Source organism: Ambystoma mexicanum, chromosome 4q (genome assembly GCF_040938575.1).
Source record: "Ambystoma mexicanum isolate Mex_15411 chromosome 4q, UKY_AmexF1_1, whole genome shotgun sequence".
Lineage (NCBI taxonomy): Eukaryota > Metazoa > Chordata > Amphibia > Caudata > Ambystomatidae > Ambystoma > Ambystoma mexicanum.
This window is the reverse complement of record NC_090928.1, coordinates 237,127,799-237,151,784: the sequence shown is the minus strand read 5'-3', so window position 1 is coordinate 237,151,784 and position 23,986 is coordinate 237,127,799. Positions and strand designations below refer to the sequence as shown.

General features: G+C 49.3%; 1 protein-coding gene across 3 annotated transcripts in view; it reads right to left on the bottom strand.

Moving 5' to 3' along the window:
- The window catches only part of ZC3H6 (zinc finger CCCH-type containing 6), a 1,150,225-nt gene that overhangs the window by 158,850 nt on the left and 967,389 nt on the right, over nt 1–23,986 (bottom strand). The window lies entirely within an intron of this gene.

Genomic DNA, 23,986 nt, shown 5'->3' with positions numbered 1-23,986 from the left:
TCCTTATCTTTGATAGACTCCATAGCAGTGGCATGTTATTGGAGGTGGGAATAATAATGTTATGTATCCCTTTTAGGAATGAACCGAATGTAATACGGCTTTGCCAAATCTGGTCTCTTGACTAGTGGAGGAATCCAGGTTGTAAAATTTTTAAATGTATGTGCGGACGACCATGTGGCAGCCGCACATATGTCTCGGACCGGTACCCCTCTTTGGAGGGCCGAAGAGGCTGCGATACCCCTGGTTGAATGAGCCCTAAGATTTTGGGGTGGCTCTTTCCCTGCCAGTTTGTAACATTCCAGAATGGCCAAAATAATCCACCTGGAAATGGTTTGTTTTGTTATGGGTAGTCCCAACTTGTGACCTGAGTATCCTACAAACAGTTGGTCTGCTTGCCTAATCCTAGCCAGTCTGCTGATGTAAAAGCTCAGAGCTCGCCTTGGGTCCAGCCTATCTAGCCTTTCTTCCTCTTTCCTCGGATGGGGAGGAGGGTAGAACGAAGGTAAGGTAATTTTCTGAGCGATGTGAAATTCAGAAACCACCTTTGAGAGGAAATTAGGCTTCACCTGTAGGACAACTTTGTCCTTATGGAAAATTGTATGGGGGGGTTTACAAGAAAGAGCTTGTAATTCGCTCACCCTCCTTGGTTCGAATGGAGTACACATTAGCAAATTTAAGACTAAATTTAAGTCCCATAAGGGAACTTGGAATGGTCTTGGAGGATGAACATTAGTTAATCCCTTGAGAAATTGTATTACCAGAGGTAGTTTGAAATACGATGGTTCCTCCGCAGTGCGCTTGAAGATTGAAAGCGCTGCGAGATAGCTTTTTACAGTGCCAACTTGAAGGCCTGAGTTTGCCAAGTAGAGTAGAAACGATAACACCGTTGGTGTACCACATGAAAAAGGGTTGATATTCCCTTCTCTACACCGGCTGCAAAATTTGTTCCAACGGCAGCGGTATAAAGACTTTGTTGCTGGCCTTCTGGCCGAAAGCAACACCTCCATGACGTCATCAGGGAGGTCCCAATCCTTGTACCTCACCCTTTCAGAAGCCAAGCGTGAAGGTTGAGGGTTCTGATGTCTGGATGGAGAAACTGACCTCCCTTCTGTGAGAGAAGATTCTCTTTGAGTGGAAGACGTATTGGAGGACAGATGGACATATCTAGAAGGTCCGGGTACCACGTTCTCCTGGCCCAGTCCGGGGCAATTAGGATCATGGTTTTCTGGAATCTTCTCAACCTACTGATCATTTGAGGAATAACAGGGACTGGTGGAAGCGCGTAAAGGAGTGGCAACTCCCAGTCCACTACGAACGCGTCCCCTAGAGCTCCTCTCGGGGGAAATTCCCTTGAACAGAACAATCGCACTTCCTGTTGGTGCTGGTGCGAACAGATCTACCTGAGGGGTTCCCCAAAGGGCGGAGATCTCTTCAAGGACTTCCTGAGCTAGCTCACACTCGTGGGAGACTGTGCTCTGCCTGCTCAGAGCGTCAGCTGTCAAGTTCTTCTCTCCGGCTAGGTGGACTGCCGATAGAGAGATTCCTTCCTGAATTGCCCAAAACCAGAGCTGCATTGCCCCTCTGCACAGTGGCAGTGACCCTACGCCTCCTCTTTTGTTGAGGTAGTGCATGGACACCGTGTTGTCCATCATTTTCAGGACATTTCTCCCCTTTAATGATGACAGGAAAGCTTTCAGCGCTAGTCTGATCTCTCTCAGCTCTAATAGGTTGATGTGTAGTCTGGACTCCGATAGAGACCAACGACCGCTGATGGTCAAGTCGTTGGCATGGGCTCCCCACCCCGTGAGTGAGGCGTCTGTACTGTTATCTCCGGCCATGGTTGCCAAAACAGTTCTCCTTTCAAGATGTTCTCTGGATAGGCCCACCATAGAAGGTCGTGGGCTACCTTGTCCGGAATCCGGAGATCTGTCATTCTCCATGAGATTTGCTACCACTGAGTTCTCAGTGCCCACTGAAGAGATCTCATTCTCAGGCGAGCCTCTGGCACAAGGAAGATGCAGGATGCCATGAGGTCTAGCAACCTCAAAAAGTCGAAGGCTGGGAGACGTTGGGCATTTTAGAACTTGTTGACCATCTGCAGAATATCTTGAGCCCTCAACTCTGGTGGCGAGGCTTTTCCCAGGGAAGTGTCCAGGACCGCTCCAATGAACTGGAGTCTCTGTGATGGTATCATCTGTGACTTCTTTAAATTGAGGGAGAAGCCCAGTTTGTGAAGGAAGTGGCAGACATAATCTATCTGAATCTGAGCTTGTTCCGAAGATACAGCCCTGATCAGCCAATCGTCAAGGTAGGGGTAGACGTGGATCCCTTCCCTCTTTAGACTCACAGCCACTACCGACATTAGCTTGATGAAGACCCTCGGGGCGGAGGTCAGCCCAAATGGCAGAACTCGAAATTGATAATGAGTCACCAATTGCGAACCTCAGGTATTTCCTGTGTTTGAGATGGATTGGCACATGGAAATAAGCATCCAGAAGGTCCAGAGATACCAGCCAGTCCTGGAGCTGGAGGGCCTGAAGGATCTGAGAGAGAGTTACCATCTTGATCTTGTCCTTCCTGAGGAACTTGTTCAATTCTCGTAAGTCCAGGATAGGTCTCAGTCCTCCATCCTTCTTTGGTATGAGAAAGTAGGGGGGAGTACCAGCCCTTGTTCCTGTCCGCTAAAGGTCCCGGGTATATGGCACCTTTCTCTAGCAGGTCTATAATTTCCTGCAAGAGGAACGGATCTGGAACTTTTAGAGAGCTGTGCCCCGGTGAATGACTCTGAAGGATGTGTAGAAAGGGTAGCGAGTAACCCTGGGCAATTGTCTCCAATGCCCAAATATCTGACGTAATAGCCTGCCATTCCGTCAGATGGTGAGTTAACCTGCCCCCTACAGGTGTTTTGTGTGGAAAGACCTCAGAGTGGTTTGGGGGCGGCTGAGCAGATGCCGAGGGTAAAGAGGCACCTGATGCTGCTGCGGCTTTAGTACTTTTGACCCGTCCACCTCAGGTGGATCTCCTTTGGCCTCTTTGAGCCGGCTGTCCTCTGCCTTTCCCGAATGCGGAATAATAGCAAAAGGACTTTCCTCTCCCAGAGGTTCCTGAGGGGTGAAAAGGAGTTTGGCGGATTGCAGCTCCTAAAGATTTTGCCGCTGCTTTAGATGTCTGCAACTTTTCCAGACTGTCATCAGCCTTTTTACCAAATAAAGAAGAGCCGTCAAAGGGCATATTCAAAAGTCTGGTCTGTACATCTGGAGCAAAGCTAGACTTTCGCAACCACGCATGCCTGCGGATTGTCGTACTTGCCGCCATAGCCCTGCCGATACTGTCAGCGGAATCGATGCCAGTTTGAAGTGACTCGCACATGGCATCTTTGCCATCTTTAATGATGTTAAGGAAGGCTTCCCTTTCCTCTCCTTCGGGTATGCAGTCAGCCGCTGATGAAGCACACTCCCACAGTGTGTGACTGAACCTGGCGAGCGTACAGGTGGCGTTGATGGACTTCAACGCCATACTACAAGCAGAAAAGACTTTTTTTGCCATAGAATCGTACCTTTTGTTATCTCTATCCTGTGGGACAGTAGGGTAAGCGGATCTGCTGCTTGATGAAGTTGCCGCTTGAACCACCAGGCTCTCTGGAGTCGGGTGTTTTGATAAGTATTCAGGGTCAGCCGCAGTTACCCTATACTTGGCTGACAATCTTTTTTTGACTGCAGGGATAACCTCAGGAGTTTCCCAATTAGATGAAATCTTCCTTTGCAAGGCTGCATGGAAGAGGACCACAGGATCCTCCTGTGGCATTTTGTCAAGTATGTCTGTCAGGTCATCCTTTTGGAAAACAGGTGAAGGCGCAGACCAACCCATAAATTCAATAATCCTTGCCATCAGGGTTGTATAGGGTGTTTTGGCATGTTCCCCTGGGTCTGGTTTGACAAATCCCACTTCTGGGAAAGTGTCCGGCCCACTTGCCTCATGTAATGATTCCTGTAGGTCCTTCAACCTTCTTTCCTCAGAGGTAAAATCCTCTGAAACAGGTAGTGTGGTCCTCTGCAACCCGAAGGTTTCCTGGTCAGAATCCTCCCCTTCTTCATAGATTGAAGATAATCCGGGGTACTCTAGACCTCAGAAATGGTGTAAAACCCATTTCTAAGGCAGAAAGAGCCAAACTCGTCATTATTGGGCGAGAAAACGTCAATGTCGTCGACGCTGATGTGACAGGCTTCGAAGACGCCGAGAAAGGCGTCGAGAAAATTGGAAGAGGCCTCGAAGAACTCGAGAGGATCGGGATCCTACTCGAGGATGTCGACGACGGTCTCGGCGTCGTGCCGGAGGCTCTTGGTATCACCGTTGGCTGTGAAGTAGCCGTGGTTTTCTCTTTCATCGGAGTCGACGTCGGCGATGGCGTCGAATCGATCGACCGATGCGTCGAAGAACCCCTCGACAACGTCGTCGATGGCGCCGATCTATGCGTTGAAGGGATCTTCGACAACGGCGTCGAAGACGGTGCCTTCTTACCCGATGGCCCGTGGCGCTCTCGGGTGGACTCTTTCGCCGGGTGCAGCGACTTGCAGCATTTCGATTTTTTGGGTATTTCACCCGGGGTATCACCCTCAGCTGTCTTCGAGGGGGTCGAGGCTGCTTTCTCAAAGACGCTTAGCATTTTCTTCCTGAATTCCTCCCACTCAGCCTGAGAGCTGTGTTTTGTGGGGCAGGAGACCCTTTCTGGGGAAACAGAAGATGACGAAGAAGGGGATCTTCGACGTCTCTTCTTTGAGTGTCTCGATCTCAATGAATGGTGGGAGCTACTTCGAGACCTAGAATGGGAATGCTTTCGACGGTGAGGAGACGAATGCCTCGACTCGGCCGAAGAAACTTTCGAGGAGGTTTTGACTGACTTACCTCTCTCGATGTTCTCCTTGCGCTCCTTCAAGGCTTTTGCCGTCATGGACATGCAGTCCTCACACTCCGAACAATGGTGCTCGACTCCCAAGCACCACAAGCAGATCCTGTGTAGATCTGTTATCAACATTTTCTTACCGCAGTCTCGACATTTTTTTTAAGCCGGACCGCGGCGTCGTCGGTTCCGATGAAGCCATCGAGAACGAGTTAGTATTTCGAGTAAATATAAGAGGTTTTATCTGACTGAACTGAGCAACGATATTCCGAGGCCCCACGAAGCGCGGAAAAAAGGAACTGAGCACCGGACGCCGCGCGTGGCTATTTATGGGCATGGTGACGTCGGCGCCGATACGGTGGCTGTCGAGGGACATCGACTCGTCGGACGTCGACGCGCAGCGCCCTCTACAGAGAAAAAATTTCGGAGGCCAGCAAGCTGGAGACAAATTATCAAAGATAAGGAATACGTCGGAGGACACAATCCCTTCGAAGGTCTCCTTCAAAGGGCATATCCAGCACCTTGTATTGCACCTCAGGTCTAAAGTTGGTGCATTTAAGCCACGCTTGTCTTCGTAGAACCACCCCGTTGTTGACTTGCTTAAATCCTGATTCTGCGAGGTCCACCGCGATGTTTATAGAATGATTTGAGGCCTCTTCACCCTCTCGGATGAGTAACATCGCCACTTTCCTGTGTTCTTCTGGGAGATGTTCTAGTATGGGTGCCAACTGGTGTCACATCTCTCTATCAGACTTGACCATTATAGCCAGAGAGTTGGCCGCCTTCACTGTCGTTGCACCCACCGACAACACCTTCTTTCCAAAGGCATCTAGTCTCCTGGCCTCGTTCTCCGGAGGAGTCGTGCATTTGTGCTGGGACCTTGCTTTTCTCGCCACAGCCGCTGACACCACCGACTCTGGGGCTGGTTGGGAGGACAGACATTTGTAGCATACCTTTTATTGCGGGTTCCGAGAAAGGATGACGCATCGTCTGTAAAGCCTCCTGCCACACATGATCCACAATGGGTACTGAGAACACCGACCTCCTTCTCTTTCCCATGTGGTTGAATAGAAAACAGTCTTTTTTAGCTTCCTCCTGGGCCAATCCGAATTCGGTACACGCTTTGCTCATCATGGCATGGAACGACCCAATGTCGTCCGGGGAAGACGGCTGAGCTGGGCTCCGAATTCTGCCTCCGACTCCCAGGTTGGATCCCTAGAGGGGGATAACAAAACATCTGATAAGGACCTTCTGTCTGAGTCCGGCAGCTTTCCTTCCTCCGGGCGTGCACCTGTGAGGTCCTCACTTGCCGGTACAGTCGTCGACATCGTCGGAGTTGGTCGACGGGAAGGGCCAGGATCGTCGACGGTCGACATGGTCGGAGCTGCCACTTGAGGCAATTTCTCGTCCAATTTCTTTAACAAGGTCTGCAACGTGGATAGAACTTCCAGTGATAGAACAGACCGAGTTAAGAAGAGGGGTTGTAACCGGGATATTAGTCCTGCTGGAAAGAGTCATCTTGCTAACCCCCTTGTAACCTGAGCTCTGCAGGCCCAGCTATCCTTTCACACTCCTCGTCCACAGAGGACACAGACAAGGCCACCTCCTGTTGCAGCAAGGATTCCGGTAAAACAGGGTTGAATACCTCCGGTCGCCAGGCCTCCTGCGGGATCTCCGTCGACGAGGCTAAAGTTGGCAAAACAAAGGGGGGTCTGGGAATCTCTCTACCAGCACGAACACAGCCCAATGACCTGTTCTTGGGTGAATAACCCCTGGGAGAGACTCTACCAAGTCTTTAGCTCACTGTCCCTTTCACAGAGAAGAAATTTCCCCGCATATCAGCCTTTGTCCTGCCCAGGGGCAGTCCAGCGCCGAAATGCTAGGCAATTCTCCTTTGAACAAGAGTACCATCAGTAACCCCATACACGTGTTTCAGCCTTGTTGGGCATCATCAGTGAGGTGAAACTGTTGCCTCTCTGAGAACAGTGAGCAGGGAAATTTCTTCTCTGTGAAAGGGACAGTGAGCTAAAGACTTGGTAGAGTCTCTCCCAGGGGTTATTCACCCAAGAACAAGTCATTGGGCTGTGTTCGTGCTGGTAGAGAGATTCCCAGACCCCCCTTTGTTTTGAATAAATTAACTTTGGGTTTCACCCTAAGTTAACAGGGCGATCCAGACGTGGACCCCTTGCTCACTGTTCTTAGAGAGGCAACAGTTTCACCTCACTGATGATGCCCAACAAGGCTGAAACACGTGTATGGGGTTACTGATGGTACTCTTGTTCAGAGGAGAATTGCCTAGCATTTCGGCGCTGGACTGCCCCTGGGCAGGACAAAGGCTGATATGCAGGGAAATTTCTTCTCTGTGAAAGGGACAGTGAGCTAAAGACTTGGTAGAGTCTCTCCCAGGGGTTATTCACCCAAGAACAAGTCATTGGGCTGTGTTCGTGCTGGTAGAGAGATTCCCAGACCCCCCTTTGTTTTGAATAAATTAACTTTGGGTTTCACCCTAAGTTAACAGGGCGATCCAGACGTGGACCCCTTGCTCACTGTTCTTAGAGAGGCAACAGTTTCACGTCACTGATGATGCCCAACAAGGCTGAAACACGTGTATGGGGTTACTGATGGTACTCTTGTTCAGAGGAGAATTGCCTAGCATTTCGGCGCTGGACTGCCCCTGGGCAGGACAAAGGCTGATATGCAGGGAAATTTCTTCTCTGTGAAAGGGACAGTGAGCTAAAGACTTGGTAGAGTCTCTCCCAGGGGTTATTCACCCAAGAACAAGTCATTGGGCTGTGTTCGTGCTGGTAGAGAGATTCCCAGACCCCCCTTTGTTTTGAATAAATTAACTTTGGGTTTCACCCTAAGTTAACAGGGCGATCCAGACGTGGACCCCTTGCTCACTGTTCTTAGAGAGGCAACAGTTTCACCTCACTGATGATGCCCAACAAGGCTGAAACACGTGTATGGGGTTACTGATGGTACTCTTGTTCAGAGGAGAATTGCCTAGCATTTCGGCGCTGGACTGCCCCTGGGCAGGACAAAGGCTGATATGCAGGGAAATTTCTTCTCTGTGAAAGGGACAGTGAGCTAAAGACTTGGTAGAGTCTCTCCCAGGGGTTATTCAACCAAGAACAAGTCATTGGGCTGTGTTCGTGCTGGTAGAGTGATTCCCAGAGCCCCCTTTGTTTTGAATAAATTAACTTTGGGTTTCACCCTAAGTTAACAGGGCGATCCAGACGTGGACCCCTTGCTCACTGTTCTTAGAGAGGCAACAGTTTCACCTCACTGATGATGCCCAACAAGGCTGAAACACGTGTATGGGGTTACTGATGGTACTCTTGTTCAGAGGAGAATTGCCTAGCATTTCGGCGCTGGACTGCCCCTGGGCAGGACAAAGGCTGATATGCAGGGAAATTTCTTCTCTGTGAAAGGGACAGTGAGCTAAAGACTTGGTAGAGTCTCTCCCAGGGGTTATTCATCCAAGAACAAGTCATTGGGCTGTGTTCGTGCTGGTAGAGAGATTCCCAGACCCCCCTTTGTTGAGGCTAAAGTTGGGCCAGCCGTCGTCATAGCCACCACCTGGGGTAGAACAATAGACAAAGCCAACTGCGTCATTGGTAGTGAGGGAGTCGACGATCGCCCTGCCGTTGACGACTGTTATCTGCACCGCTCCCTGAGGCTTTCCCCTCTTTTTTTAACTTGACCTCTGCTTCTCAGACTCTCGACTCGAGGATGATCTATGGTGATCACCTGAGGAGGATCTCGACTTTTCCTTTTTCGACGATGAGGTTTTCTTCAGTGAAGATTCCCTTGCGGAATGATTTCCTGAAGACCCCTTCTCCGCAGGGCGTGGTTTCTTCACCGGGGGTTCAGCCGATGCCGAACGGCAGGAGGGCCCCTGAGGATTTTGATGCCGAGGCCACGCTGTGCGTGGAGCCTAACTCCGAAGGCAGATACGCACCTGCTCCGTCGCTCGACCAGGCCACCAACCGCTGACTCCGGTCTTTAAGAGTCTTTTGGGAAAAGCCCTTACATGTCGCACTTGTCTGCCGAGTGGTGAGGGTGTAGACAATATATGCAGTCCATATGTCCATCCCCTCATACACTTTTTTCAGCCCGCATGTAGCACACGGGCAGAACAGAGCTTTTCCAGACATCAGGAAAAACCACAACGAACAACCCTGACAAAATAGTAGATGACGCAAGGTGATCCCACTACTTTGGAAGACGGTTGAAATCTGAAGGGAGCCACAGGGGTGGGGCATTTATACCGCCACGTCCTACTGGGACATGCGTGAGCAGCCCAAAAACGACGTGGATAGGACACAAAAGTGTTGAAGTTTTCCTATGGAAAAACGGCTTTATAAGCATGTGAATCCATGAAAGATCTAATCTAATGCTGGAGAATTAGACTATCCACATCATTAGACTGCCACTTTGAATGCCTTTGCATTTGCTTACAGAATGAGGCCTGTTATATTTGAAGTGCCATGTAGAGCTATGTAGAGACACACGTAGAGATATGTTGTTATGTATTATGTATACATTGTAGAGAGACACGCATTGAGAGTGCACTTAGAATAAGCATGAAGTAGGCATTATAGATAGCGCTTGGTTTCGTGAGTAAGCACTAGAAAAAAAAAAGGCCTATGGCATTATGAATCCATTCTGAATCAAGACACAGAAGAGCCGCGGAGTGCGGAGAGATTGTTATGAGTTAGTGTACCAGGAATGCGTAAACAGTTTGGTTGATAGGAGGTCGCCTTTGCCTTAGAGAGCGCAGAAGGGCATAGTATTATTGTTACGCTCACCTGACTCCCACGGAGGCGCTGCCTTGGTTCGCGCTGCTGACCTCTTCTAAGGTGATGCGCAGGGTTCGGAAGACGGACTGGAACGGGCCCCCAAATCTGGCTTGTCTGGCTCGCAGAAGTATCCTTCTGTAGGTGAAAATAGGGGATTAACTGTCTGCGGGGTAATGCAATCGGCCTCCCACTTTCCCCTCTCACCCTCCTCGAAACCCTTCTGTGATTCCTCGTAGCGTCTCACCTTAGGGTCTGGAAGGACAAGCTCTCCATCCTGCTTCTGATGCAGGGGCGCGTTGGTATCCAGTTACTTCACTGGATTTTCGGATTGGTGAGAACCAAACTTGCTTGGCTTCCAGGTAAGTTTTTTGATAAGAGGTTGCCCATGCATTAATGTACTAATGCTAGTGTCTTTTTTCCCCATAGGGGCAGGGGTTCGGAATGCCGGGGAACAGGCACCGACCCGAGATGAGAGGTGAAATCCTTGTAGAAATCAGGTAAGTCTTTAATGAGCATTTTTTTGGTAATGTCTTTTCATTCGCTCATTAACGCTGATGTCTCTTTTTCCCCTTAGGGGCCGGGGTCCGGAAATGCCAGGTTGCGGCGCGGACCCGAAATGAAGAGGGAATGAATCAACAGGTAAGTCTTAACATGGAGATTTAGCTTTCCTTATTCCCTTCTCTCTCTCACCTTTTGTTCTGGTCTTTTTCTGCCTAGGCGCTGGGGCGTGACTGCGAATCCGGATGATCGCTGCTGAACATGGAGGCGCCCTGTAAAGGTGAGTGGAATGCTGCGCTGCAGCGATCGACGCGATGAGCTTTTAAATAAAAGTTTTCCTTTTCAGGATTGTCAGCGAGATGTCTCTGGGATGCGGATTTAGCAGGTAAGGACTTTTCCTTCTTCTGTTCTCTTCTTCTCTTCCTTTGCAGGTGATCCAGGATGCTGGCAGGCGTGGCAGAAGTCAGGATGCAGGAGCAGACACGGTGAGCGTCCAGCTGCTAGATGCAGAACAACGCGAAGCACGTGTGGCTGTTCGGGTGGGGTTTAAATAGCCTTGGAAGAAGTTCCAGGTATGTATCCTTCCTCCAATCAGGTATGTATCCTTCCCCGACCACGCCCGGATGGTAAATTAGTCCCACAGGTAAAGTAGTTCCTTTCAGGCCTCAAGGAGACGGGATCCTGCAGCATGGTCTGCATCAGGTAAGTGCACCAAAGGACTCCCATAATGAGCCTGGCGCCTATGGCGCCAGGACTGATGTCTTTGATGAGCCTGGTGCCATAGGCACCAGGACACTGTCCAAAGGGCCCCTATATGGGGTTGCTGGGTCCTTCCTTGGGGACTGGATGTCCGCTTTCGGGGACGCAGGGCTTGAACCGGCTCCCCGGGAGCGGGCATCATGGCAATTATCAGGGTCTGGCTGTGCTTCGCAGACAGAGAAAAGGTGGGGGCAGCGCCATGTGGAGGGAGAGCTTTGTAGAGGCATGCAGAAGGAAGAATAGAGGGATTTGAATGGAGAAATATGAATAGATGGTAGGATGGTGTTTTGTACCACAGAAAGAAAGAGATTATGGTATAGATATGTAGAAAATGTCACATTGACCAGAACACGGAGTGATTGAACAAGTAAAGTACATGCAACACAGACATATAGGGACTGCTCATATTTAGAATTTCAGACAGAATGCATTTTAGCTTAGAGAGAGACATGTAACCATGGAGAAAGTGTGACATGAATTGACACTATAACTGGAAGCCTGAAAGTAGAGAGAGACGTCTAGTTGGCATGAGATCGAGAGGAGCTGGTTCTGATTAGTTCGAGGTGCTAGTTTTTGGAGATGGAGTTCTAAGATCGAGGGAGCGGAGTCTGAGATTGGGAGAGAGGCGTTTGGTGTGACATTGATGCAGCCTTGGCAGAACAGCTTGGGAGAGATCGATGAGCTTGGCAGAGGCTTGAGGCAGTCACCAGACTTGGCAAAGGGAGGTGGAGAGGGGAGAGATGGGACACATTCGAGATGAGACCAAGAGAAGTGTTGGGGAGAATTCTCATTCTATGGCTAATTTCCCTTACCTAGTGAGTCCGTCAGCAGCTTTGCTGGATTTCTGGAGTTTATTTTTTCCACTGGGTCAGAGTGTGAGCTTTTCCCCCACTCTTACCTGTGTTTTGCCATGCGTATTTCCTCTGTTTTTGTGATTGTGGATTCTGGAGTACACCACTTCAGCAGCCCCACTCTTTTGTTACATAGCACCTTCAGTGCAGTGACATAGTGTTGTCTTTTAGACTTCCCACCGACTCCATTTCTGGGGCGACTACTGTCCTCCAGAAAAGGGTAAAGTTGCCATTAACTTTACATAGTCATTTAACCACAGATCCAGTACACCCCATCTTACATGGAGTATTGGAAAGGATTAATTCTTAGCCCTTTTTATCTGTACCTCTTGGAGCATTGTTTCGCTCCCTTAACATTAAGACTTGGCTGGTGGCAGTGGTATCTACCCTACTTTTCCTACCGTGATTATATTACATAACATGGTATTGTTTTAGGGCATTTTAGTAGCCTCAAACTTTAAACCCGCTAGCCCAAATACGTTTGATTTCGGCTCTGGTTGGGTTTAATCGCCATGTCTTTTTTGTTAACATTCTTCTTGGGTCTTTATTTGCGCTGCAAATCAGGTTTGCCTCCTTTGTTCGATTACCTTTGGCAGGCTACTGATCAGAAGCCCTCCTTTGGTGTCTGGGTTTCTAGGTGGGCTGAATGTGAGGGCGTGGTGTAGTCACCCCCTGCACAGGGTCTCCTTGGAGACCCAAGTCGCACTTTGTGTTGATTGGCTAAGGTGGTTGTCCGGGCTGGGCAACCCCCCTGCTGAGTGATTGACAGCCAGGCTGTGGGAATGGGGGACTTTGGCATAAAAGGCAGGACTCTTGGGCTAGAAGTCAGAGTCGCCACTGGAACTGCAAGGAACCGAAGAGAACGTAGGAGAAGACGGCTGATGCAACCCCGAGTCCCGGTGAAGCCCTGCTGCAGTCCTGAGCTATCTACCCTTCAACGACAAGTGAAGATCCAGTCCTGAGTCTTCTTACCTTGAGCCTGGTGGATCAACCAGCTCGTCTTTTTTTCATTCAGAGAATCCTCTCCTGGGTCGAAATCACTGCTGTGCTGTAGTGGTCCAGGTAGCCATCAGAAGAGCCCTCTCCTGATTTAAAGGAGCGCACCTTTTATTCATCGTTGTCTTTCTCGCTGCTGCTGGCCTCATCCCTGGGTAGTGCAGATCGCTCCAGAGGTCGTCCTTGTCCCCACGACTGAAGCCGCAGGAACCGTGAGTCTGCAGGAACTACCAGGAACAACTGCTGTGGCACCACCTTTTCACCAACAGAATAAGGTACTGTGCACATCTGTCTCTCCACCTGACCAGCCGAAATCGGGGTGAACCCTTTTCCTCCACGAAGATTTGTTCTTTCTTCGCTCCCTCTTATAACTTTTGCTTCCATTTGACAATCTTTACGAACTCTTGGCATCTCGAATCTCAAACTGTTCAACGTGTGATCCTCGGCAACTGAGCATTGACACTGGCGCAGGCCTATCGACTTTTATCTGTATCTTTGAACCAGTCCTCAAGTCCTCTTACCTTGAAAAAGTATTGGCTATGATTTTTATTCACTTTTCCCTCGTTTGAAATTCTTAAGTACAAAGTGTGTTTTAACTTCGTGACCATTTCTATCTGCGGGTACGCGTTAGTATCGCAACACCGGTCTGTCAAATCCTATGTACTTATCTTGAATTTACTGGAACAAGTGGAATTGGTTGTGTGTAGTGTATTTTACGTGTGGTTTCAAATTTATAGAAGTGAAGTGTTTTCTGAACAGATGGTTTAAAATAAATGTACTTGTATTTTATACCTGAAACCTTGAGTCAGTGTTTGCTTGAGTCACAGTAATTGTGGTCCTTTGTGTAATCTCTACTACTGCTCATTTACTCTTGAGACAAGTCTGGCTGCTCCGCTACTGCTATCACTTTAACAGTGTAGTACAGGCTTGTACCAAAGGTGAACTTGTATTACCACTTGTAGTCTTAATTGTGTGTAGTGGTCCCTAAGGGCACTGCACAGGATTCTGCCTAACAGGAAGCTTCCACATGTAAATGGGAAGTATGGTTTATGGCCTAAACTGATTGATTAGGGCAGACACTCACACAGAGCTTTGGGTTTGGAGAAGGGGAAATCCGAAAGGGGTCGTCTTAGAGAGAGCGAGTGAGGAATGGTGTGGATTGGAGAGGAATGCTGACACTTGCCATATGTATATTGCATTAGACATGATAGATCCAGTTTATCACAGGCTTGCATTAGAAGCCTGTAAGGCTTACAGTCATTAGGCTGCATGGTAGATTTGCACAAAAAGCATAAAAGGTGCAAATTCGAGATTTGCATTATAGGAGTGTTTGCATAATGCATTGCTATGTATGAATAAAAGTGTTTCTATTGTAGAATCGATTCATGTGTTTTCTTTGTGTCTTATGTTAATGTGTCCATAGGAGTAAGATAGGAGTATGTTGTTAGGAGTAATCTAGAAGTAACACAGTGCACAAAGGCCCTGAGATACAAAAGCAGGGGGGGGCATAGTGATCCACACCCCCATAGGATTTTGTCTAAGACTGATGCATTGTCGCCCACTAGGGGTAGGCCAAAGGTAGATTTGTTTGGGTATAACAAGAGAAGGATAGCACATTGTTCATAGTGCAAGTTAGAGGATCAACCTCCTTTGACTCCGCCCAGTGGCAAAACCTAGTACACTTGCTTTTGTACTGGCTCCTGGTAGCATCGCTCCTAGCACCCTGTATGATGTCTAGGTTAGCCTACGAAAGACACAGATGCTTTAATGTGACCTGTTAGGAACCACAATGCGAGGGCTAACTTTTGCGGGGCGAATGACCGTGCCCGCCTGCAGTGACAGTTGAGCCGGGCCCAGTGGAAGGTGCATCAGTGGCTGGTCTGGCAGGCTGAGCAGCTCGAGAGCCATGGCCTCGCCGGCCACCAAGGGGCTATCCGAATGATATTGAGGTGTCGGGACTCCCTTATCTTGCAGATCACCCTGTGTACCAGGGGAATGGGAGGGAAGGCATATGCATTCATGTTGCTCCACTGTATCTGTAACGCATCGCCCAGAGAGCCTAGGCCCTGTCCCTGTAAGGATGCAAACAGAGGGCACTTCCCGTTGTACCGAGTGGCAAAGAGATCCACCTGCCGATGACCCCATCTGTCGAAGATCCCCTGCAGGACCTGATCTTTCAATTGCCATTCGTAATTGTCCGCACTCAACCTACTGAGCCTGTCCGACTCCAGGATCAACTCCCCTGGGAGGTGGATCACTGTCAAGTGTATGTTGTTCACCAGAGCCTATTCCCAAATGCTGACCGCCAGGGTGCAGAGGAGGAGACCTGGTGCCACCCTGCTTGTTGATGTAATACATGCTGGTGGAGCTGTCCATTTGAATGACGATCATCTTGCCACTGATGAGTGGCAGGAAGGCTTTGAGAGCAAGCCAGATGGGCTTCAGCTCTAGCCAATTGATATGGGCCTCCTGTTCCTGAAGAGACCAAACTCTGTGGACGCTGTGGTTGTCCAGGGTAGCTCCCATCCCTCCAAGGAAGAGTCTGCGGTGATGGTAAACTGCGGTGCTGGTTGTCGGAGGGGTCTGCCTATCCTCAAGTTGCAGTCTGTGCGCCAATAGACCAAGTCCTGGAGGAATGCTGACGAGTTTCGCCTGGGAACCCCGCTCCTGACTGCACAAGGCTGCGAAATGCAGCTGTAATCTTCTCATTTTGAGCCTTGTGTAAGATACTGCCAGAAGACATGCCGCCATGATACCCGAGAGGTGCTGGTACCACCATGCTGAGGTCACCTCTCTGCTGAGAAAATTACTTGTGGCCCTCTTGGTGGCTGCAATCTTGTCCTCCGAGGGGCCCAGGAACGTTAGACACTGCGTCGGTTCCAGCTGAGATTTCTTGAGATTGATGAAGAATCCCAAGTCGTTTAGCGTGTTCATGAGGGGCGGTGGAGGTTTGATAGACTGCCTCCAGGGATCTCGGCCTGACGATCCAGTTGTCCAGGTACGGATAGACATGGTGACCTTGGGCCCTGAGAAGGGCGGCCACTGAAATCATAAGCCTGGTAAAGACCCCTGGTGCTGAATTGAGGCCAAAGGGTAGAACCTTGTATTGGAAATGGAAGCCCATGATCCTGAACCACAGGAAAGTTCGATGGGGCAGCCAAATCGGGACGTGTAGGTAAGCATCCTTCAGATCCAGGTAGCACATTCAGTCTCCCCTGCACAGTGTCTCCGCAATAAGCGCTGGGGTAACCATCTTGAACTTTTGAAGTGGGAGGGAAAGGTTCAGGGTACAAAGGTCCAACAACTCCCTTCTTGTGTATGGCGAAAATCCTGCAGTAGAAGCCAAGACCCTGCTGAGAGGCTGGGACTTCTTCCACTGCCTAGCTCTCTACGAGAGATGGAATTTCCGACAGCAGAGTTGCTGTCCCAATCTGTGGGAGTGGAGGAGAAGAAGTGATCGGTAGGCAGTACCCATGGATACTACAGAGAGGATCCAGGGGTCCGTGAACTTCTGACGCCCAAACTGCGTGAAAGGCAGCCTGCCCCCTACCGGAGACACGTGGACCCGAAGCGACTCGTCATGCCTTATTTCCCTCTACGGATGCTGCGGAGGAGGGGGACTGAAAAAAGCCCTCCCCCCTACTCCCCTTATGTTGTTTGCGCCGGTGCTGACTCTGAGAACTGTCAGGCTGCCTGGACCTCCGTTCTTGAAAGCCGCAGAACTCCCTGAATGCCCACCCCTTGTCGGAGCATCGATATGACTGGGTGTATGCCTTGGGCGTGACCTTCATAAGGATAAAGACTTCACAGTTTGCAAACTATTTTTGTTTTTATCTAGCTCATCGGTGCTGGAGTGAAAGAGGTCACCCCCCTCAAATGAACGGTCCAATATGCGTTCATGGACGTCTGGGTTAAATTTAGTAGCCCGAAGCCAGGCAGTCCTCATGTCCGTGGCGATGCATACGGCCCGGCCAGAGGTGTCAATGTGGGCCACAGTGGACTACATGATGTCTTGCACCAGCATTTTAGCCACTGCCAGTACCGCCTTGAAACATGACTGGCTTTGTACCAGAAGTTCTGGAAGGAAGTCAGCCTTTTCCCACCAGAGCCTCGGGTTAACGACTGCCAGCATGGCATCCGCATTGGATTGATGAAAACGCAGCGTAGCGTTGGAATAAAGCTTCTTCCCATACGCTTCCAAGATCTTCACCTCTTTGCCTAGCAGCGCAGAGGACGAGATGGCCGAGGACGACTGAGGCTTCGAGTAGAGTGACGCCGCAGCAATCACCGACTAGTGCCATTGAGGGTGGGCCGACAGCAACAGGGTATCCCCCTCCATCTGTCTATACTTGGCATTTAGGCGCCGATTGACAGGTTGGGCCGAGTGTGGCTTGAGCCACCCCTTCTTGGCCAGGGCCACGTCGTCTTTCTGCATCGGGTTCCCTGTTTTGGTAGGGGGTCGTAGGGTGAGGACTTCTGCCAAGACCCCCCTCCCCGGGCTGCTCAACCTCAGGTTGAGGAAGGCCCAGATATTCTGCCAAACCTGCAAGCATGTTGTGGAAGGCCTTCGCTGACGACGGCGTGTCAGGGTCCTCCTCCTCGTCTGTGTCCACCGGTCTGGAGCGGGTGGAAGAGTGCTGGGCGCCGTGGGCTGCGGTGTGGAAAACGAAGCCGGAGGTTGGTGTGGAACCGTCTGTATTGTGGGAGGCAGGGGAGCCAGAATCGGAGGAGCCGGTAGGGGCAGCGGGGGCTGCGCTGGAGCCTGTGGTGCCGGAGGAATGACTATGGGCGCCGGTGGGGTGACCGCAGGGAGCAAGTCCCGGACAGCATCCCGTAGGATGGCCACCATCTGGGGGGTTAGCATCAGTGCCAGGAACCTTTTGAAGAACCTGTCTTCGGAGGTAGAAGTGGAGGCAGGGGATGTTAAGGGAATGGCTGCCGGAGTACACTCTGCCTGGGTAGCAGGGGAACCCTAACCTGCGCTGCTGATGGATAAACTGGCGGCCACATACCTGGTTGACAACAGTCCCACCTCGAAACTCGTTCACCCGCCTGCTCTGTTCCTAGGAGGGGCATCGGACGATCGGCCATGTTGTCTGGCTCGGTGGCCATTTTGTCAGGCTGCGTGCCACGTGCCAAAGTCGTGGTGCATGGCCCTCTGGGCACAGCCTCGCCCAAGATTCTTGTGTTGGAACACGAGGCCTCTCCCGCACCTCAGGTCTAGGCCTGGAAGGCAAATCGTCCTAGTCATTGACGCAGTTAGTGCTGCGTGAAGGCACCCCCTCGGACTTGGAGCCGGTACTAGGACATAGTCCCTTGGGTGTAGACCCAGAAGAACCTGGTCCCTCAGCACTGATACCGGTAGCGTCCGGAGACCCTTCGACCGTAAGGCCGGTAGCTGTATTAGCCTTGGTGCGTGTGCAAGTAACAGAACCCGAAGGGTTCCTCCCGCTTGGGCGTTTCCTCTGGAAGGAGTCGCCCTTACGTGGTGCAATGGAAAATAACAGCCCTCATTTGGGCCTCGATCTCTGCTTGACAAATTTCTTGAAGTCCTCTGGAGGCGATCCTTCGAAGAGCTCCCTCCACCTAGCTAGCCTGTTGTTCAGTGCGCCTGGAGTCAGAGCGTTGCACACGGTGCAACCTTCCCAGCCGTGGTCAGGGCCAAGGCAGTGGAAGCAAACAGCGTGGGGGTCAGACGTAGGAAAGAGCCCATTGCAGGGTGGACATCTGCTGAAGCCCGCTGAAGTCGACATGCGCTGAGGAGGTGTGTGACGCCAGACGACCAAGTACCAAGATGACAAATAAGACAAAAAGATAAGAGAATAATACAAGGAAGAGCGCGTGGAATTACATGGCGAGGCTAAACCCAGGAGCGCTGGTGAAATCTGCCTGTTCCTGTAGATGCGGAAAAGGGGACTGAGGAGTGGCACCGGTGGGCAGAGTCAGGGTAGCATATGCTCCCAGGACCATTCCCCCGCGTGCCTCTAAATTTAAAGGGGAAGAAGGTTTTTCTGGTGAAAAAGGTTCCGTCTCCCATCCCCAGGAAGGGATACCCATACAGTATGCAGGAAAGGGGGTGCGACGTAAGAGTAAGGTGTTACAAGAAGGGGGATACCGCATCTCACCCATCGGTGTCCCACTTCCACTTGGCAAGAACCCCGCACACCCAGGTGATCCTCCCTCACTGGTTCACCCCCCAAGAACTGGATCCGACAGCAATGGCCATGTCCTGGCCACCTGGATGACAGATCTCTGGGGCCTAGTCAGGGAGACACCGTCAGGTTTCTCACATACCCTTCCTCCATGCGATGTAGCCACATTTGTTTTACAGGGGAACCAGGAAAGAAAATCTACATTTCTCTGGTATTTTCCTTTTCGGTGTTCCACAGTGAAACAATAGGGTTGTAAGTCTAGAAACCATTGCATGACCCGAGGATTGCAGTCTTTGCGTTGGCTAATCCAAACTAGGGGTGAGTGATCTGTGACGAGTTTGCACTTTTGTCCTAAAATGTAGTATCTAAGATGGATTATGGCCCACTTGATGGCCATGGCCCCCAATTCCAACACTGGGTAATTTTGTTCATGTGGGAACCGTTTGCGGCTAGTGAATAATATGGTGTGTTCCAATCCATCGCAAACTTTGGGACAGAACAGCTCCTAACCCTGTAAGGGAGGCATCCGTTTGTAAGACGAGTTCTATGGAGAAGTCGACTACCTTTAGGATCGTGTTCTGGCACAGCGTCTGTTTCAAGTTGTTATAGCATATCTCATCATCGTCATTCCAATGAAGTTTCTGGGGTTCGGCATTCTTAAATTTATCGGTTAGCCGGGCTGCTTCATCTGAAAAGTTGGGGATGAACCAATGGTAATACCCGATTAACCAGAGAAAAGCTCTAAGGTCTTGGGGGTTGGTTTATCTAAGACAGCTTTTACCTTCTCATGTTGGGGCTGTACATTCCAATTCCCTACGAAGAAGCCTAGGTATTTTACGGCTGACTGGGCCAATCTGCACTTAGCTGGATTTGCATTAAGGCCAGCTTTTCCGAGGACTTTCATGATGCATAAAGATGGAAGAGATGGTCCTCCCAGGTTTTACTATAAATGACGATATGGTCAATGTAAGCTCCACAGAAATAAGAGTAGGGTTGTAAAATTTGATCCATGAGGCGTTGGAAAGTGGCTGGCGCGCAGTGTAAGCCAAAAGGTAGGACTTAAAACTTAAATAGCCCTAGAGGCGTTGTGAACGCATTTTTTTCATTACCTGGCCCATGTACCGAGACTTGCGAGTACCCTCTGGTTAAATCTAGGGTAGATAGAAAGGTGGCTGCTCCGAGTTTATCAATTACGTCATTGATACGAGGCATGGGATTGCTTTTTCTCTGCTACTTTGTTACTGCCTCTGCAACAGAACAGGAACCTTGACTCCCCATTCCTGCTATCTGCTTACTGCACAAAAAATAGAAACTGGGTTTTAACATTTTTTAAATCTTGCGTTTTCCTTGGATTTTATCCTTGTGCTTCATTCATTCTTTAGTACTTTTGACTCCACCGTATTCTGCCAATTAGAGCGATTTGAATCAGCGTTTTAGAAACGCTGCATGCTCTGTTGGGACTTCTCAACGACCCAGACGACAAACAAGCGCAAGTTATTGCTACTATGCTTGAGGGACATGGACACACTCAAAAAAGTTCTTATCCCTACCCATGACAAAGGGAGAACATTTGACTGTGTAGCCACTTCCAACTGCCCCACCACTATTACCAAAGTTACACCACAGCCTTGGACTGACCACTTGCTCATCAACTTCTACCTCACATTCAACAAGATGCCTAGAACTGAAAAAACGATGGTACCACCTGTCCCCACTAGATCCCAAAAAAAATCACGCCTGTCAATATCTTACCCCTGCTCCTCCCCACCATCAATGCCTTGCCAACTGACTCTGACCCAGATACCATGATCAAAATGTACAACGACACTATGGCCACAGCCATGGATACTTTTGCCCCACTGAAGAACTGTAAAAGTAAACAACAATCCCACCTCAACACCTGGTTCACCCCCCACCTAAAAGAACTGAGATTGGAAAAAAGGAAGCTTGAAACCATATGGCACCATACCCCTTACAGCTGAAAACAAACTCAAACGATGCGCTACTAACTGCAAGAAAGCAATCATCCAAGCTAAAAAAGACGTGTAGGATGACAATCTCCAAAGCATGCTTCAATATAAAGGAACTATTCGCAATCCTGCGAGACCTTGAATCTCCCATATCGCCACCCGACAACGTACCCAAAGCCAAGCAATGGTGTACCAACATCCAAAATGCCCTCACAAACAAAGTGAAAACTTTACAAGCTAAAATTACTGCTAAAAAAGCTTCGCTCCCTCTTAGCGAAACCCCCAGCAAGCCCACGCCCAAACCCAACCTAACACCATTCAAATTCACTAAAGTCTCCACTCATGAAACCGAAAAAATCATTACCTCACTTAAACCATCCAATTGCAAAGGCGATTCCTGTCCGGCCCAGATAATTAAGGATGCTGCCAGAGACCTAGCCCCCTTCGTCACTAAACCTATCAATGCCTCCTTCTCATCTAGCACTGTCCCAAGCAGTTTAAAAGAGTCCTGGGTTCTCCCCCTGCTAAAAAGCAAACCCTAGACCCTTCCATCCCCACCAACTACAGGCCCATTACTACTGTTCCTTTCCTCCTGAAAATAATCGACAGAGTGGCCTATCTCCAAACCCAAAAATATTTAGAGACTAACCAACTCCTTGGCACTCGTCAATCGGGCTTCAGACCTCAGCACGGCACCGAGACCGCTCTCATAGATCTTAAAGCTCAGATTGACGAGCTCAACGACAAAGGAAACACAGCTATGCTACTCCTCCTTGATCTGTCGGTGGCTTTTGACCTAGTGGACCACGTAGTACTCTGCAAACATCTAGCGTCAGCCGCCCTCTTTTCAAGTGAAGCTACAGTCTGGGTCCAATCCTTTCTTGACAACAGAAGTATGCAAGTCTTCTCCACCTTAGACGCTGCAGACCCTATCCAGACAACATGTGGAGTCCCAGAGGGCTCCTGTGTCTCGCCAACGATGTACAATATCTTTACTAAACCTCTATTCGACAAACTGGACAGACTGGGTGTCACCTACACAAATTATGCAGACACCCAGATCCTCATCCCCCTTTCGGGCAATTTCACTACGGATACAGCTTTAGTAAACAAAATGTACACCCTCATTCAGGCATGGATGGCAACCAATGGCCTCTGCCTGATTGATGAAAAAACAGAGATCCTTATCCTAGGCTCACCCAACAACTTACAAAACTCGATTCTGATTACAGCTCCTTCAATATCGACGGAAATATAATCCCTGTCGCCAAAGATGTGAAGACCCTTGGATTCTACTTGGACTCCACTTTGTCCCTAAGGAAACAAGTGAACTCCCTAGCCTAATCTACCGCCTATACTGGCAAACTTATCAAAGCATGCAGACCCTTCCTCTCACCAGCTATCTGCATAATCCTAGCCAATGCACTGATCCTCTCAAAGCTGGATTACTGCAATGCACTTTATGTAGGCGCAAATAGATATATCATCAATAAACTTCACACCCTGCAAAACAACGCGCTCAGAACAGCCCTAAACCTCCCAGCTAGAGAGCACATTTCAAATGTGCGTAGAAATTACAACTGGCTAAAAATTAGCGACAGGATCACCTTCAAAACTGTCACCCTAACATTCAAATGCCTGAACAATGCTGCCCCCCCATACCTCAGAGACAGAATAATAAGAAAATACACTGCACGACCAACCAGAACAGCCAACTCTTTCTGCCTCCAAACTCCTAGATTCCGACTAAAAAAAACAGGAGGCAATAGCTTCCCTGTGCAAGCAGCTCAGTATTGGAACGCCCGTCCAGTTGAATTAAGAAGGGACCAACCCTACAACAGCTTCAGACACCATACCCACACCTGGCTTTGAAGTAATGACCTCTGAAACATGCTTGCGACCATGCGTATTGTGATCTGATGCCACATGCACCCACACTCTCACTTGTAAAATGTACATTATTGTATTTACTGTCTATAATATGCTACCCTCCTTTTCTATATGTAAAGAATGTATATAATGTAATTCTGTATATAATCTATGATACCAATAACCTGTATTTTGCAACCTGTAACCAAGTTCTAAGTATTCTTGCTATTCTGTGCGCCCAGCTACCCAAATTTTCCCAAATGTTGCCAAGTTCTACCCATGTCGCTGGTCATATTTTGGATTGGATTCTTGTACACCACCTCAATGTCCCCAACCTTACTATTTCTCCTTGCATTTGGTGGGATCACTTCTTGGAGTCATAACATATTAACCTTCCCAACCTCCAGCTAGGCTCGATACCAACCCTAGATTCTCCACTTGTAAGCAGAATTGGAAGTCTCTAACATCTGATAAAGTTTCACCTCTTCTTCAAGCTAAATTGGGGTCTTGGAGGACTTTACTATGGCCAAAGAACTGGCCTCCCACATTTCGAACACTCTCGAGATGGTTATTAATCAGTTAGCACCATTAAAAAAACACTCCTAAAGAGTGAATCCTTAAATAAAGGCTTGTTTGATGTCGTCATCATCCACCTTAGACTGAAGAAACAATCTGCTGAACGGTGTTGGCGCAAGAACCCCTCTCCCGCCACCTTGGCTCACTACAAACTGTTGGTCAAGCAGTATAAATAAGCAATAATCATTTCTGCTAAATCCTCCCTGTACAATGACAGGATCACGCAGGCAAAATCTAGGTCAAAGGAAATATTCGCTATTCTGAGCGAATTTAAGGGCAAGACCTGCTCTCTGCCAGCCACGGCAAACGATAATGACTGGTGTCCATCTATCTATAATGCCTTTACCAATAAAGTCACCACACATCAAACTCACATCCAGACCACTAGGGACGCACATTGTACTGGGGTTAACTCTAAACCTGTTTGCGTTGATTCAAACCCCCTAACGCTATCGCCCGTCCCTTTTCGTTCGCCCCATGCTCTGAATTTCCATTCGCCAGATCACCTCTAGCATGAAGCCCACCTGGTGTCAGGGTGATGTCTGCCCCTCCAGCATGTCTATCAACTGCATGGATGTGCTCTGCCCCAGGGTCACGAAATGTATCAACTTTTCTT